Source organism: Nycticebus coucang, chromosome 4 (assembly GCF_027406575.1).
Source record: "Nycticebus coucang isolate mNycCou1 chromosome 4, mNycCou1.pri, whole genome shotgun sequence".
In the NCBI taxonomy this organism is placed as follows: Eukaryota; Metazoa; Chordata; class Mammalia; order Primates; family Lorisidae; genus Nycticebus; species Nycticebus coucang.
In genome coordinates, this window is record NC_069783.1 from 124,010,556 (window position 1) to 124,025,580 (window position 15,025).

The 15,025-nt window shown below is 42.8% G+C and overlaps 1 protein-coding gene across 6 annotated transcripts in view; it reads left to right on the plus strand.

Annotated features, from left to right (window-relative positions):
- The window catches only part of SIRT4 (sirtuin 4), an 82,109-nt gene that overhangs the window by 27,656 nt on the left and 39,428 nt on the right, over positions 1 to 15,025 (plus strand). For 4 of the 6 annotated variants that reach the window (XM_053588276.1, XM_053588275.1, XM_053588277.1 and 1 more), the window contains exon 5: positions 1,168 to 4,540. The exons of 1 other annotated variant lie outside the window; for it this stretch is intronic. The gene's annotated coding sequence lies outside the window, so the exon portion shown is untranslated. Of the gene's footprint in view, positions 1 to 1,167; positions 4,541 to 13,504; positions 14,735 to 15,025 lie in introns of those variants that run through there. One more of the 6 variants, XM_053588273.1, reaches the window with a different exon arrangement.

Here is a 15,025-nt window from a genome sequence, read left to right on the forward strand (position 1 = left end):
ACAGCTCACAGCAACCTCCAACTTTTGGGCCCAAGTGATTCTCTTGCCTCAGCCTCCCAAGTAGCTGGGCCTACAGGTGCCCTCCACAATGCCCAGCTTTTTTTTTGCTTGTAGTTGTCATTGTTGTTTGGCAGGCCCAGGCTGGATTTGAACTGCCAGCTCTGGTGTATGTGAATGGCACCCTAGCCTCTTGAGCTACAGGTGCCGAGCCAGTACATTTACTTTTATAACAAACTATTAAATTGTCATCAAAGTGGCTGGAATATTTTGTGTCTCCACCACCAACAAATAAGAGTTTCTATACAACCACTTTTTATAAACCATTTTAACTGAAGAATACTATATATACAGAGAAGTGTACATATTATAAATGAAAAGCTTGATGAAGACATACAGCATCCAGGGCAGCACCTGTGGCTCAACGGGGTAGGGTGCTGGCCCCATATGCTGGAGGTGGTGGGTTCAAACCCAGCCCCAGCCAAAAAAAAGACATACAGCATCCAGATCTAGGAACAGGATGTTAGCACCTAAGAAGTCCACGTGGAATATCACTTTTTAAATGTACTTTTAAATTAGGTTCACATTACTATATTATTTATCTTAGAGAGTTTAGACAAGGCCGGGTCCAGTGGCTCATACCTGTAATCCTAGCACTTTGGGAGGCCAAGGTGGATGGAATACTTGAGCTCAGGAGTTTGAAACAAGCCTGAGCAACAGCGAGATCCCGTCTGTACTAAAAATAGAAAAAGTAGCTGTGAGTAGTGGCCCATGAGGCAAGAGGGTTGATCAAGTCCACGAGTTTGAGGTTTCTGTGAGCTGGGATGATGCCCCAGCACTCTACCCAGGGTAACAGAGTGACACACTGTCTCAAAAAAGAAAAAGTGTAGATAATATAGAGAAGTATACAAATTACCCATAATCTTACCACCAAAATAGCCAAAGATTAACATTCTGATGTGATGTAACTAAATCTGTGTTTTTACTAAAATTGAATCAAACTGTCCTTAAAATTTTATTATATCCTATTTTCATTTAACAATATATAGCGCCCATCTTTCCATGTCTCCTAAGTGCTATGGTTTTTGAATCGTAGGCTGATGTTCACAAGCATTCCCTCCACTCTACTCCCAGCTTATCCAGGCATTAATTTGTTTCATTTATTTGCAGATCCTTAAGGATTCATCCTTTTTCTTCAAACTAATTAAAGGTCATTGAGTGTAGCCTACAGAAGGCAGCAAAACAATGTCTCTCTACCAGCCCAGCTCTGAACTGGGCACATTTCAGAGCTGAGTTAAGTTCTTCAGGCTGATGAGGTTTGCTCTTGAAGAAATATTTTTGTCAAAGGAGCAGTTTCTTTTGATAGGAAAACTGTATTCACTTCCATTTTTGTAATCTCACCTGGCAGAAGAAATGACCTGGGAAATATGGAGTGTCCTAACCCAAGGATCTAACTAATTTGGGGGAGTTAAAGGTAGAAGGGAATGATATAATTTATAATCCAAATGGCTAAGTGTCTTTAACTGAACCATTTTGATATTTTTTCAATAAATATATAACATGAACGAATTTTTTATTAACTAAGGAATAAAGGATTTTTTTTTAATAGCACATGAAGTGGCTAGGTGTGGTGGCTCATGCCTGTAATCCTAGCACTATGGGTAACTAAGGTGGGCAGATAGCTTGAGCTCAGCCTGAGCAAGAGCAAGACCTCTACTAAAAATAGAAAGACTGCCTCAGTGCCTTATAGCTCAAGCGGCTAAGGCGACAGCCACATACCCCAGAGCTGGCAGGTTTGAATTCAGCCTGGGCCTGCCAAACAACAATGACAACTACAACAAAAACAACAACAAAAAATACCTGGGCATTATGGCGGGCACCTGTAGTCCCAGCTACTTGGGAGGCTGAGGCAAGAGAATCGCTTAAGCCAGGCGTCCTCAAACTTTTTTCTTTTGGGGGGGGGGTTCATTGAGGGTACAATAAGCCAGGTTGCACTGCTTGCATTTGTTAGGTAAAGTCCCTCTTGCAATCGTGTCTTGCCCCTAGAAGGTGTGGCATGCACCAAGGCCCCGCCCCCTTCCTCCTTCCCTCTTTCTGCTTTTCCACCCCACCCCCCATAACCTTAATTGTCATTAATTGTCCTCATATCAAAATTGCAAATTTTTTAAACAGGGGGCCAATTCACTGTCCCTCAGACCGTTGGAGGGCCGGACTATAGTTAAAAAAAAACAAAACAAAACTATGAACAAATTCCTATGCATACTGCACATATCTTATTTTGAAGTAAAAACAAAATGGGAACAAATACAATTCACACCACTTCATGTGGCCTGCGGGCCACAGTTTGAGGATTCCTGGCTTAAGCACAGGAGTTGGAGTCAGCTGTGAGCTGTGATGCCATGGCACTCTACCCAGGGCGACAGCTTGAGGCTCTGTCTCAAAAAAAAATAAATAAATAAATAGAATAAAATAAAAATTGAAAAATAGCCAGGCGTAGTGGTGCATGCCTATAGTCCCAGCTACTCGGGAGGCTGAGGCAAGAGGATTGTTCAAGCCCAAGTTTCAGGTTGCTTTGAGCTATAATGCTCGGGCACTCTACCCAGGGTGACAGAGAGAGACTCTGTCTCAAAAACAAGCAATAAAGTGTGCAGGCTGTAGGGGTGTTGATAGTTCTCTAGGGGTTGACTTCTATTTGATTTCAGCTGTTAGAATGAGATACTTAGCTTGAACCTGTTGTGTAGAGAGGAAACAGTTAATTCCCAAGTGGGCTGTTTTTTTTTTTTCTTTTTTGCAGTTTTTGGCCAGGGCTGGGCTTGAACCTGCCACCTCTGGCATATGGGGCCAGTGCCCTACTCCTTTGAGCTACAGGCGCCACCTCCCAAGTGGGCTCTTAAGTTGTGAGGAAAGCAACCATGCTTGTTTGATTACTGAGTTAACCATAAGGAATCAGTGCACCAGGGTAAAGCTTTCTGCTCAATCTCATCACAAAGTGAGGTGGATGAAAGAATCAGAGTGATAGCCTTTTGTCTAAAATTAGGGCAGGCAATACATGTTCATCCGCACTTGCCAAGGAAGCAAATTTCAGTTAACTGGGCTAAGTCATCCAATTGAAAATAAAATTCATTTTACCTGAACAAATATAGGTTTGCTCATAATCATGAATTCTGAAGAGGTGTCAGGTTGATGTAAATCTCTTTGCAGCTTTTTTGCCAATGGTGATCCTAAGGTGCTTTTCCCCCCCAAGTGTGAAACAAAGTTTATTGAGAAAGAAGGGTAGATTTACAAAGTGAGAGCAAGATGTAGGTTTACAGAGGAAGATATGATCACCTCTGTACGTCTGAATTTTTTTAATAGCACACCAAGTATCTAGGTGTGGTGAACAGTGAACCTCCCACCCCCAATTGTCACACCAGCTAAGCAAAGAGGCCAATCCTAAGGTACTTTGAAACAGATTTCCTTATTTACCCAAAGTTAGTACCAATAAATGTATAAAAATTTGGGTCTTTTGGCTCGATGCCTGTAGCTCAAGTGGCTAAGGCACCAGCCACATACACCAAGAGCTGGTGGGTTTGAATCTAGCCCAGGCCTGCCAAACAACAATGACAACTGCAACCAGAAAATGGCTGGGCATTGTGGTAGTCCCAGCTACTTGGGAGGCTGAGGCAAGAGAATTACTTAAGCCTAGGAGTTGGAGGTTGCTATAAGCTGTGATGCCACAGCACTCTACTCAGGGCAACAGCTTGAGGCTCTGTCTAAAAAAAAAAAAAAAATTGGGGTCTTTTGAATCTCAAGCCAACCATAGATCTCATCAACAGTTATTGACAGACACTGTATTAAGATACCAAGGATACAAAGGTACAACTTTTTGTACTCAAACTGCTGACAGAAAATACTATTCCCCCCCCCCACCAAATGACAGAATTAGAGAAAATTTAGCTCCTCCCACTCATTTTATTTGTAAAGAAAGTAAGTTCCAGACTTACCCAAGGATGCACTACATGGTTTCAGAGTCAGAACTAGAATTCAGGCAGAATTTCCTTCCAGTTTTTTTTCTTTTTAAACAACAATGAGAGCATTTGTCTGCAGATTGAGTCAATTATGAAAAATTATTGCCAGCCTATAAATTGAAGTAAAAGCCAGCAGTACATCTGGCCAAGGAGACCAGGAATGGTTAAAATGTAGTGTAGTGGAAAACAGGTTAGGTTGCCAGGAAGGGAAGGCAGGCTCTTTCAGCACTTCAGTGCTGGCACAAATCGTGAAATCAAGTCTTGAGGGCCTTAGGAATGTTTGCTTTATTTTAACATTCCCTTCTGAGATGGAGTGCTTTCAAAAAAAAAAAAACCAACCATATCCCAAGGGGAACCTGGTGGCAGGGAATGGTGGTTCATGCCTATAATCCCAGCACTCTGGGAGGCTGAAGTGGTGGATTGCTTTAGCTGAGGAGTTTGAGAGCAGCCTATATAAGACCAAGACCCTAAAAGCTGTGTTAACTAATGTGATGAAAATGTGTCAAACGATCTATGAACCAAGTGTATGGTGCCCCACGATCATACTAATGTACATAGCTATGGTTTAATAAAAAAAGAAAGACCAAGACCCTGAGAGGCGTGATCCCCTGATCCAGCTGGGCCTGTGAGCAGAGGCTTGCTGGTGGACAGGGGCATGGTCCCCTGACTTCAACTGGTTGGGCAAGCAGAGCCTTGCTGCGTGTGGACTGAGACTGCAGGCAGTGGTGTGGTCCCTAGCTCCAACTGGCCTGTGAGCAGGGAAGCAGACAACAGTGTGGATTAGTCTGGTGGGCAGGGGCATGGATCCCTGGCTCCAATTGTGCTGTTGGAGACCTTTGGATCCCTCTTTGTTGAGCAGGATTTGCACTGCCTGAGACAATATAAATGGAACTCATGTCTGGGGCTGTCCACCTGGGGACACTCTGAGGCTGACCTTCCAAGTTCTGTAGCAGAAAAGAACTGTAGGGTGGGGGCTAGGCACCACAGCTATCTGTATCTCTTCACAGCTGAGATCTAAACCTAATACTGTGGCTTCTTAGGATAGGGTAGAGGTTGGCTGATATTAAAACAGAGCTAGCTTGTGTGATCTCATCAAGTAGGTCCTCAGAGTCTCCAGCCAAAACTCTGAAAGGGGCCTTGGTAAGGTTTTTAGGAGGTAAGCCACAATTACAAAGCTTAGCGCTTTGGTAAGGGACTGATTATCTCTACTACCTGGGAACCCTAATCCAGTCTCACCCTACCAGTTCTAATAACCAATTGGTGGAAAATAAACATGGTGCAGAACCAATGGAAGAACTCTGACAACATGAATAACCAGAGTAGATCAACTCCCTCCAAGAAATGACAAAGGAATACGTCTGAAGATGTCATGCATAAAGAAATAGCTGAAATGTCAGAAATTGAATGGATGGCAAATAAGATGAATTAGAAAGGAAGAAAAATTAGAAATTGAAATCCAAAGAGTTGTTCTAAAGCTGTCTCAAGAAATTAATGAATTCAAAGACAAAGTAACCAAAGATATGGACATAATGGGAAAAGAGATAGCAGAGCTCAAGGAAATGAAAAAGTTAGTTGAGGAGCTCCAAAATACAGTAGAATCCCTAAATAACAGAGTTGAGCAGGCAGAAGAAAGGATCTTGGAAGCTGAAGACAAATCTTTTTTTTTTTTGTAGAGACAGAGTCTCACTTTATGGCCCTCGGTAGAGTGCCGTGGCCTCACACAGCTCACAGCAACCTCCAACTCCTGGGCTTAAGCGATTCTTCTGCCTCAGCCTCCCGAGTAGCTGGGACTACAGGCGCCCGCCACAACGCCCAGCTATTTTTTGGTTGCAGTTCAGCCGGGGCTGGGTTTGAACCCGCCACCCTTGGTATATGGGGCCGGCACCTTACTGACTGAGCCACAGGCGCCGCCCAGACAAATCTTTTGAACGTTCCTAAATGCTCGAAGAGGCAGGCAAATGAAGAGCAAAAACTGATCATTCCCTGAGAGAGTAGTGGATCACTCTAAAAGATCAAATATTCATCTTATAGGAATTCCTGAAGGATAAGAAGATGGTCCTGAAGATACAGATGCTCTACTACAAGAGATTATGAAGGAGAATTTCCTAAGCATTGCAAGAGATACAGAACTTCAGATAGTAGACAGCTTCAGAACCCCAGCAAGATTCAATCCAAATAAAGCATCTCCTAAACCAGTGGTTCTCAACCTTCCTAATGCCACAGCCATTTAATAGAGTTCCTGTGGGTTGTGACCCACAGGTTGAGAACTGCTGTCCTAGACACATTGTGATTAAGTTTGCCAAAGTCTAGACGAAGGAGAAAATTCTGCAAGCAGCCAGACATAAGAAAAGCATCACCTACAAAGAGAGCAATATCAGAATGACTGCAGATCTCTCAGCTGAAATGTTTCAAGCCAGAAGAGGATGGTCATCGACTTTAAATGTCCTAAAACAAAACAACTTTCAGCCCAGAATTCTGTATCCAGCTAAACTGAGTTTCATTTGTTATGGAGAAATCAAATACTTTAATGGCATATACATGTTGAAGAAATTTGCCGTAACTAAACCAGCTCTCCAGGATATTCTCAGACTCATCCTCCACGATGACCAGCACAATACTCTACCACCAAAGTAAACTATTAAATGAAACCCAACTTCCACAGTGGTGAAAGGATTAAAAATGTCCACTGGGGGAGGTGCCTGTGGCTCAGTGAGTAGGGCGCCGGCCCCATATGCCAAGGGTGGCGGGTTCAAACCCAGCCCCAGCCAAACTGCAACAACAACAAAAATAGCCAGGCGTTGTGGCGGGCGCCTGTAGTCCCAGCTGCTCAGGAGGCTGAGGCAAGAGAATCGCGTAAACCCAAGAGTAGAGGTTGCTGTGAGCCATGTGACGCCACGGCACTCTACCCAAGGGCAGTACAGTGAGACTCTGTCTCTACAAAAAAAAAAAAAAAAATGTCCACTGGACATCTGAAAAACATGACACCAAAAACACAACCAGGCTTATCAGTTCTCTCAATTAACATGAATGGTTTAAATTGTCCTCTAAAGAGGCACAGGTTGGCTGACTGGATACATAAACTCTGACCAGATATCTGCTGCATACAAGAATTTCATCTTACCTTACAGGATAAAAATAGACTCAGGGTGAAGGGATGAGCATCTATAATACAGGCAAATGGAAACCAGAAAAAAGCAGGGGTTGCAATTTTTTTTTTTTTTTTTGTAGAGACAGAGTCTCACTGTACTGCCCTTGGGTAGAGTGCCGTGGCGTCATACGGCTCACATCAACCTCTAACTCTTGGGCTTACGCGATTCTCTTGCCTCAGCCTCCCGAGTAGCTGGGACTACAGGCGCCCGCCACAATGCCTGGCTATTTTTTTGTTGCAGTTTGGCTGGGGCTGGGTTTGAACCCGCCACCCTTGGCATATGGGGCTGGCGCCCTACTCACTGAGCCACAGGCACCGCCCAGGGGTTGCAATTTTAATTGTAGACACAATTGGCTTTAAACCAACAAAGATAAAGAAAGATAAGGATGATCACTACATATTTGTCAAAGGAAAGACCCAACATGAAGAGATTTGAATAATTAACATTTATGCACCCTATCAGAATGCTCCTCAATTTATAAAGCAAACCCTAATGGATATGAACAACTTGATATCTTCCTGCACTATAATAGTTGGAGATTTTAACACCCCTTTGACAGTTTTGGATAGATCCTCCAAGAAGAAACTAAACAAATACTAGATTTAAACATGACTCTGGAACAAATGAACTTAACAGACCTTAACAAAACATTTCATCCCATTAAAACTGAATATACATTCTTCTCATCAGCCCATGGATCATCCTCCAAAATTGACCATATCCTAGGAAACAAATCTAACCTCAGCAAATTTAAAAGAATAGAAATGATTCCTTGTAGCTTCTTGGACCAGTATGGAATAAAAGTTGAACTCAACAGCAACAGGAATCTTAATACTCAAACAAAGTCATGGAAACTAAATCTTAGGCTGAATGATAGCTGGGTCAAAGACAAGATTAAGAAGGAAATCACGGCGGCGCCTATGGCTCAGTGAGTAGGGCACCGGCCCCATATGCTGAGGGTGGCGGGTTCAAACCCAGCCCCAGCCAAACTGCAACAAACAAATAGCTGGGCGTTGTGGCGGGTGCCTGTAGTCCCAACTGCTCGGGAGGCTGAGGCAAGAGAATCACGTAAGCCCAAGAGTTAAAGGTTGCTGTGAGCTGTGTGACACCATGGCACTCTACCCCAGGGCGGTACAGTGAGACTCTGTCTTTCCAAAAAAAGAAAAAAGAAGGAAATCACCTGGTGGCACCTGTGGCTCAAGGAGTAGGGTGCCGGCCCCATATACCAGAGGTAGTGGGTTCAAACGTGGCCCTGGCCAAAAACTGCAAAAAAAAAAAGAAGAAGAAGAAAATCACCAATTTTTTGGAACAAAATGAAGACAAATTATCAAAACCTGTGGGATACTGCAAAGGCAGTCCTAAGAGGGAAATTTATAGTATTAGAAGCCTTCATCAAGAAAACAGAGAGGAAGTCCACAACTTAATGGGGGCAGTGCCAGTGGCTCAGTGAGTGGGGTGCTGGCCCCATGTATCTAGGATGGTGGGTTTGGGCCCGGTCCCAGCCAAACTGCAACAAAAAATAGCTGGGTGTTGTGGCGGGTGCTTGTGGTCCCAAGTGCTCAGTAGGCTGAGGCAGGAGAATCTCCTGGGCCCCAGGAGTTGGAGGTTGCTGTGAGCTGTGTGATGCCATAGCACTCTACCAAGGGTGACAAAGTGAGACTCTGTCTCTAAAAAAAAAAAAATACTTCATGGATCATCCAAAATCATCTTAATGGATCACTGGAAAAGGAAGAACATTGCAACTTCAGAAACCCAGCAGAAGAAAAGAAATAACCAAAATTAGGGCAGAATTAAATGAAATTGAAAACAAAAAAAGTCATTCAGAAGATCAACAACAAAAAGTTTCAAAATGTTTTTTTGAAAAGATTAATAAAATCGATAAACCTTTGGCCAACCTAACCAAAAACATAAAAGTAAAATCTATAATATTGAGTCTATCAGAAATAATAAGGGAGAAATAACAGACACCTCAGAAATTCAAAAAACCCTCAGTGATTACTACAAAAATCTCTATTCCCAGAAATAAGAAAATCTGAAGGAAATGGACCAATACCTGGAAGCATGCCACCTCCCTAGACTCAACCAGAAAGAATTAGAAATCTTGAATAGACGTATATCAATCACTGAAACAGCATTAACAATACAAAATCACCCAAAAAAGAAAAGCCAGATGACTGCACATCTGAATTCTATCAAACCTTTCAAGAGGAACTCATACCTATATTATACAACCTTTTCCAAAGCATAAAAGAAGGAATACTTCCCAACACATTCTATGAAGCAAATATCACCCTGATCCCCAAACCAGGAAAGGATCCAACAAAGAAAATTATAGACCAATATAATTAATGGATATTGATGCAAAAATATTCAATAAGATCTTAGCAAACAGAATTCAACAACACGAAAAAAATTATACACCACAATCAAGTTGGTTTTATTCCAGGGTTACAGGGTTGGTTCAGTGTACACAAATCTATAAATATATCACATCAATCCATATGGTTCTCTCAATTGATGCAGGAAAAGCTTTTTATAATATCCAGTATCCTTCATGATCAGAACATTTAAGAAAATAGGCATAGAAGGGACATTTCTTAAACTGATAGAGGGCATCTATAGCAAAACCACAGCCAATATCATATTGAATGGTGTAAAATTTAAAACATTTCCACTCAGATCAGAAACGAGGCAGGATGCCACTCTCTCCACTGCTATTCAACATAGTAATGGAAGTCTTAGCCATTGCAATCAGGCAAGAGAAGGCAATCAAGGGTATCCAAATAGGGTCAGAGGAGATCAAACTCTCACTCTTCACTGATGATATGATTCTATACCTGGAAAATCCCAGGGACTCAACTACAAAACTCTTAGAAGTGGAATACAGCAGTATCTCAGGATATAAAATAATACTTACAAATCAGTAGTTTTATACATGCCAACAATAGTCAAGCCGAAAGTATAGTCGAGGACTCTATTCCTTTTACAGTAGTGCCAAAGAAGATGAAATATCTGGGAATTTACCTAACAAAGGAAATGAAAGATCTCTATAAAGAGAACTATGAAACTCTGAGAAAAGAAATAGCTGAAGATGTTAACAAATGGAAAAACATACCATGCTCATGTCTGGGAAGAATCAACATTGTTAAAATGTCCATACTACCCAAAGCAATCTACAGACTTAATGTAATCCCTATTAAAGCACCATGGTCATACTTTAAAGAGCTTGAAAAAATAGTGCTTCGTTTTATATGGAATCAGAAAAAAAAACATGAATAGCAAATACATTACTCAGAAATAAAAACAAATCAGGAGGTTGGCTCAGTGCCTAATAGCTCAAGTGGCTAGAGCGCCAGCCACATACACTGGAGCTGGTGGGTTCAAATCCAGCCCAGGCCCACCAAACAGCAATGACAACTGCAACCAAAAAATAGCCGGGCATTTAGCAAGCGCCTGTAGTCCCAGCTACATGGAGGCTGAGGCAAGAGAATCACTTAAGCCCAAGAGTTGGAGGTTGCTGTGAGCTGTGACACTACGGCACTCTACCCAGGGCAACAGCTTGAGACTTTGAGTCTCAAAAAAAGAAAAAAAAAAATCAGGAGGTATCACATTACCAGACTTTAGCCTATAGTATAAATGTATAGTTGTCAAAACAGCATGGTATTGGCACTAAAACAGAGAGGTAGATTTATGGAACAGAAAAGAGAACCAAGAGATGAACCCAGCTACTTATCATCATTTGATCTTCAACAAGCCTGTCAAAAATATTCAGTGGGGGGCTCAGCACCTGTAGCTCAAGTGGCTAAGGCACCAACCACATACACCAGAGATGGCAGGTTTGAATCCAGCCCAGGCCTGCCAAACAACGATAGCTGCAACCAAAAAATAGCCGGGTGTTGTGGTGGGCACCTGTAGTCCCAGCTACTTGGGAAGCTTAAGCTCAGGAGTTGGATGTTGCTGTGAGCTGTGATGCCACAGCACTCTACCCAGGGTGACAGCTTGAGGCTCTGTCTCAAAAAAAAAAAAAATCAGTGGGGGAAAGACCCCCTATTTAACAAATGGTGCTGGGTGAACTGGCTGCTGACCTGTAGAAGACTGAAACTGGACCCCCACTTTTCACCAATAACAAAAATTGATTCTCACTGGATAAAAGAATCAAACTTAAGACATAAAGCTATAAAAATACTAGGAGAGAGTGCAGGTAAAACACTTGAATAAATTGGCCTGGGAGAATATTTTATGAGATGGACCCCTTGGGCAATTGAAGCAACACCAAAAATACATTATTGGGATCTTATCAAACTATAAAGCTTTTGCACAGCCAAGAGCACAGTAAGTAAAACAAACGGGCCACCTTCAGAATGGGAGAAGATTTTTGCAGGTTATGCTTCTGACAAAGGTCTGATAACTAGAATCCACAGAGAACCCAAACTAATCAATAAGAAAAGAACAAATAACCCCATTTCTATGTGGGCAAGAGACTTGAACAGAAACTTTTCTGATGAAGACAGGCGCATGGCCTACAAACACATGAAAAAATGCTCATCATTCTTCTTCTTTTTTTTTTTTTTTGTAGAGACAGAGTCTCACTTTATGGCCCTCGGTAGAGTGCCGTGGCATCACACAGCTCACAGCAACCTCCAACTCCTGGGCTTAAGTGATTCTCTTGCCTCAGCCTCCTGAGTAGCTGGGACTACAGGCGTCCGCCACAATGCCTGGCTATTTTTTTTGGTTGCAGTTTGGCCGGGGCCGGGCTTGAACCTGCCACCCTCGGTATATGGGGCTGGCGCCCTACTCACTGAGCCACAGGCGCCGCCCTGCTCATCATTCTTAATTATCAAAGAAATGCAAATCAAAACCACTTTGAGATATCATCTAACTCCAGTAAGATTAACCCACATTACAAAATCCCAAAACTACAGATGTTGGTGTGGATGTGGAGAGAAGGGAACACTTCTACACTGCTGGTGGGAATGCAAGTTAATATGACCTTTTTGAAAAGGAGTTTGGAGAATACTCAAGGAACTAAAAGTAGATCTACAGTTCGACCCTGCAATTCCTCTACTAGGTATATACCCAGATGATCAAAAATTATTTTACGAGAAAGACATTTGCACCAGAATGTTTATTGTAGCCCAATTCATAAATGCCAAGACATGGAAACAGCCCAGGTGCCCATTGACCCAAGAATGGATTAACAAATTGTGGTATATGTACACCATGGAATACTATGCAGCCATAAAATGATGGAGACTTCACATCTTTTATGTTTACCTGGATGGAGCTGGAACATATTCTTCTTAGTAATGTATCTCAAGAATGGGGAAAAAAGTATCCAATGTACTCAACACTACTATGAAATCAATATATAGTCACCTACACATTCATATGAATGGTAAAACATAACTATAGTCCAGAAAGTAGAAGGGAAGAGGAGAGAGAGGGGATAGTAGGGGATGTGCATGATGCATTTCAAAACTATTAAGAAAAGAGTATAATTGTGATGGATGTGTTACTTAGTTCAACATAAGCATTTCACATTATATACGAAATCAGTACACTGAACCCCATAAATGCATCAATCTACACAGTTATGATTTAATTAAAAAAAAAAAAAGACCAAGATCCTGTCTCTACTAAAAATAGAAAAACTAGCTGGGCATTGTGGTGAGTGCCTGTAGTCCCAGGTGCTCAGGACACTGAGGCAAGAGTATCACTTGAGCCCAGGAGTTTGAGGTTGCTGTGAGCTATGATGCCACACACTCTATGGAGGACAACAGAGTAAGACTCGTCTTAAAAAAAAAAAAAAAAGAACCTGGTATATCTCCTGAAGTTGATGTTCCTTGTGTCTGACGCCTTACTTCTGCTTTCTACCATTGTGGCAGTCCTAACCCACTATATATGCCCCCAGTTAGAATAACAAACTAGTGCATGCTATCAGTTTGCCACTGCCCTGTTATAAGATTCTAACTCCACAAGCCCAGCCTTGGGCATTATTTTTGTCTGTATTCCCCGGGGAGTTGTTTTAGCAAGTCACAAAAGCAACATAAACATACTCCCTACCAACTCATATTCCTCTTTTGTGTGATCTAAAAAAAATGGAATATCCTTCTTTCATCTCTCCTTTAAAGTATTTATCGAGTATATATTACATCCCAAGCACTGTGCGAAGCATTTTTTTTTTTTTTTGTAGAGATAGAGTCTCACTTTATCGCCCTTGGTAGAGGGCCGTGGCGTCACACAGCTCACAGCAACCTCCAGCTCTTGGGCTAACCTAGAGAGGCACAAGCACAGCGGGAGAGTTGGCCACAATGTCATGCCTACGTTAAGTTTGCCTTCTTTTCACATTAGAACGCCCACTCTGTCAGTTCAGCCGGATTCTGGCTCCGGAGAAGACCGCCACCACAACTCCAAGAAGGGGCCTGCAAAGCCACCACCTTCTTCCCACGCGGACACCCCTACAGCAAGCACTACCACTCATTGCGCCTGCGCAGGCTCAGGCCTGACGCGGGCATGGAGGGGCGGGGCCTGAGCCTGAGAGAGTGAGAGACACGTGATCATTTTATCCAATCATCCATCTTCTGGTCCTGGAGAGGCCTGTGTTGTTGACATGGTGGGGTGCGCAGGGTCACGTGACATAAGGTAAATATGGCCTTGAGGCCATATCTGTGGGCTTGAGCGAACCATTAGGTTACACTGTACAGTTGAAGCAGTACTTAATGAGGATGTGTAATCTGTTGGATACAGTGAAGATACTGTGGCTAAGACTAGGCGAGATGGCTCAGGCCTGTAATCCTACCACTCTGGGAGGCCAAGACGAGAAGATTGCTTCGGCTAAGGAGTTAGAGATCAACCTGAGCAAAAGTGACTCCGTCTCTACTAAAAATAGAAATAACTAGCTGGGCTTTGTGGCTGGCGGGCTCCTATAGCCCTAGCTACTATGATGCCAAGGCACTTTAGCCTGGGCAGCAGAGTGAGACTCTGTCTCAAAAAGAAAAAAAAAAAAAATACTGTGGCTTCTAGGATGTAATCTTGCCTTCAAAATGCAGTCAATCCGGTATATTTATTCACTCATTCAAATCATCCTAGCCACTGTGCAGGTCTTTCCTATATCCAACTTCTCCTAAAGGGCACCCAGAAAATGCTCATTTAATGAAATGATTGATAAAGACATTTTCTCTCTTCCAAGTCAAAAAGAGGTCGATTTTCTCTTTTTCCAAGTGAAAAAGAGGTCGATAGTAGGCATATGGTTTTGGTTTTGTTTTGAAACAGAGTCTCGTACTGTCACTGGCGAGAGTACACCGGCCTCATCATAGCTCACTGCAAAACTCCTAGACTCAAGCAATCCAACTCCCTCAGCCTCCTGAGCAGCTGGGACTACAGGCACTCACCATCAAGCCTGACTGGTTTTTCTTTTTCTTTTTTTTTGAGACAGAGCCTCAAGCTGTTGCCCTGGGTAGAGTGCTGTGCCATCACAGCTCGCAGCAACCTCCAATTCCTGGGCTCAAGCGATTCTTCTGCCTCCACCTCCCATGTAGCTGGGACTATAGGCGCCCACCACAATGCCCAGCTATTTTTTGGTTGCAGTCGTCCTTGTTGTTTGGCAGGCCTAGGCAGGATTCAAACCAGCCAGCTCAGGTGTATGTGGCTGGTGCCTTAGCTGCTTGAGCCACAGGCGCTGAGCCTGGTTTTTCTTTTTTTCTTTTCTTTCTTTCTTTCGTTCTTTCTTTCTTTCCTTTCTTTCCTTCCTTGCTTTCCTTCCTTCCTTTCTTTCTTGTCTTCTTTCTTTCTTTCCTTCCTTCCTTTCCTTCCCTTCCCTTCCTTTCCCTCCTCCCTCTCTCCCTCCCTTCGTTCCTTTCTTTCACCTCAAGC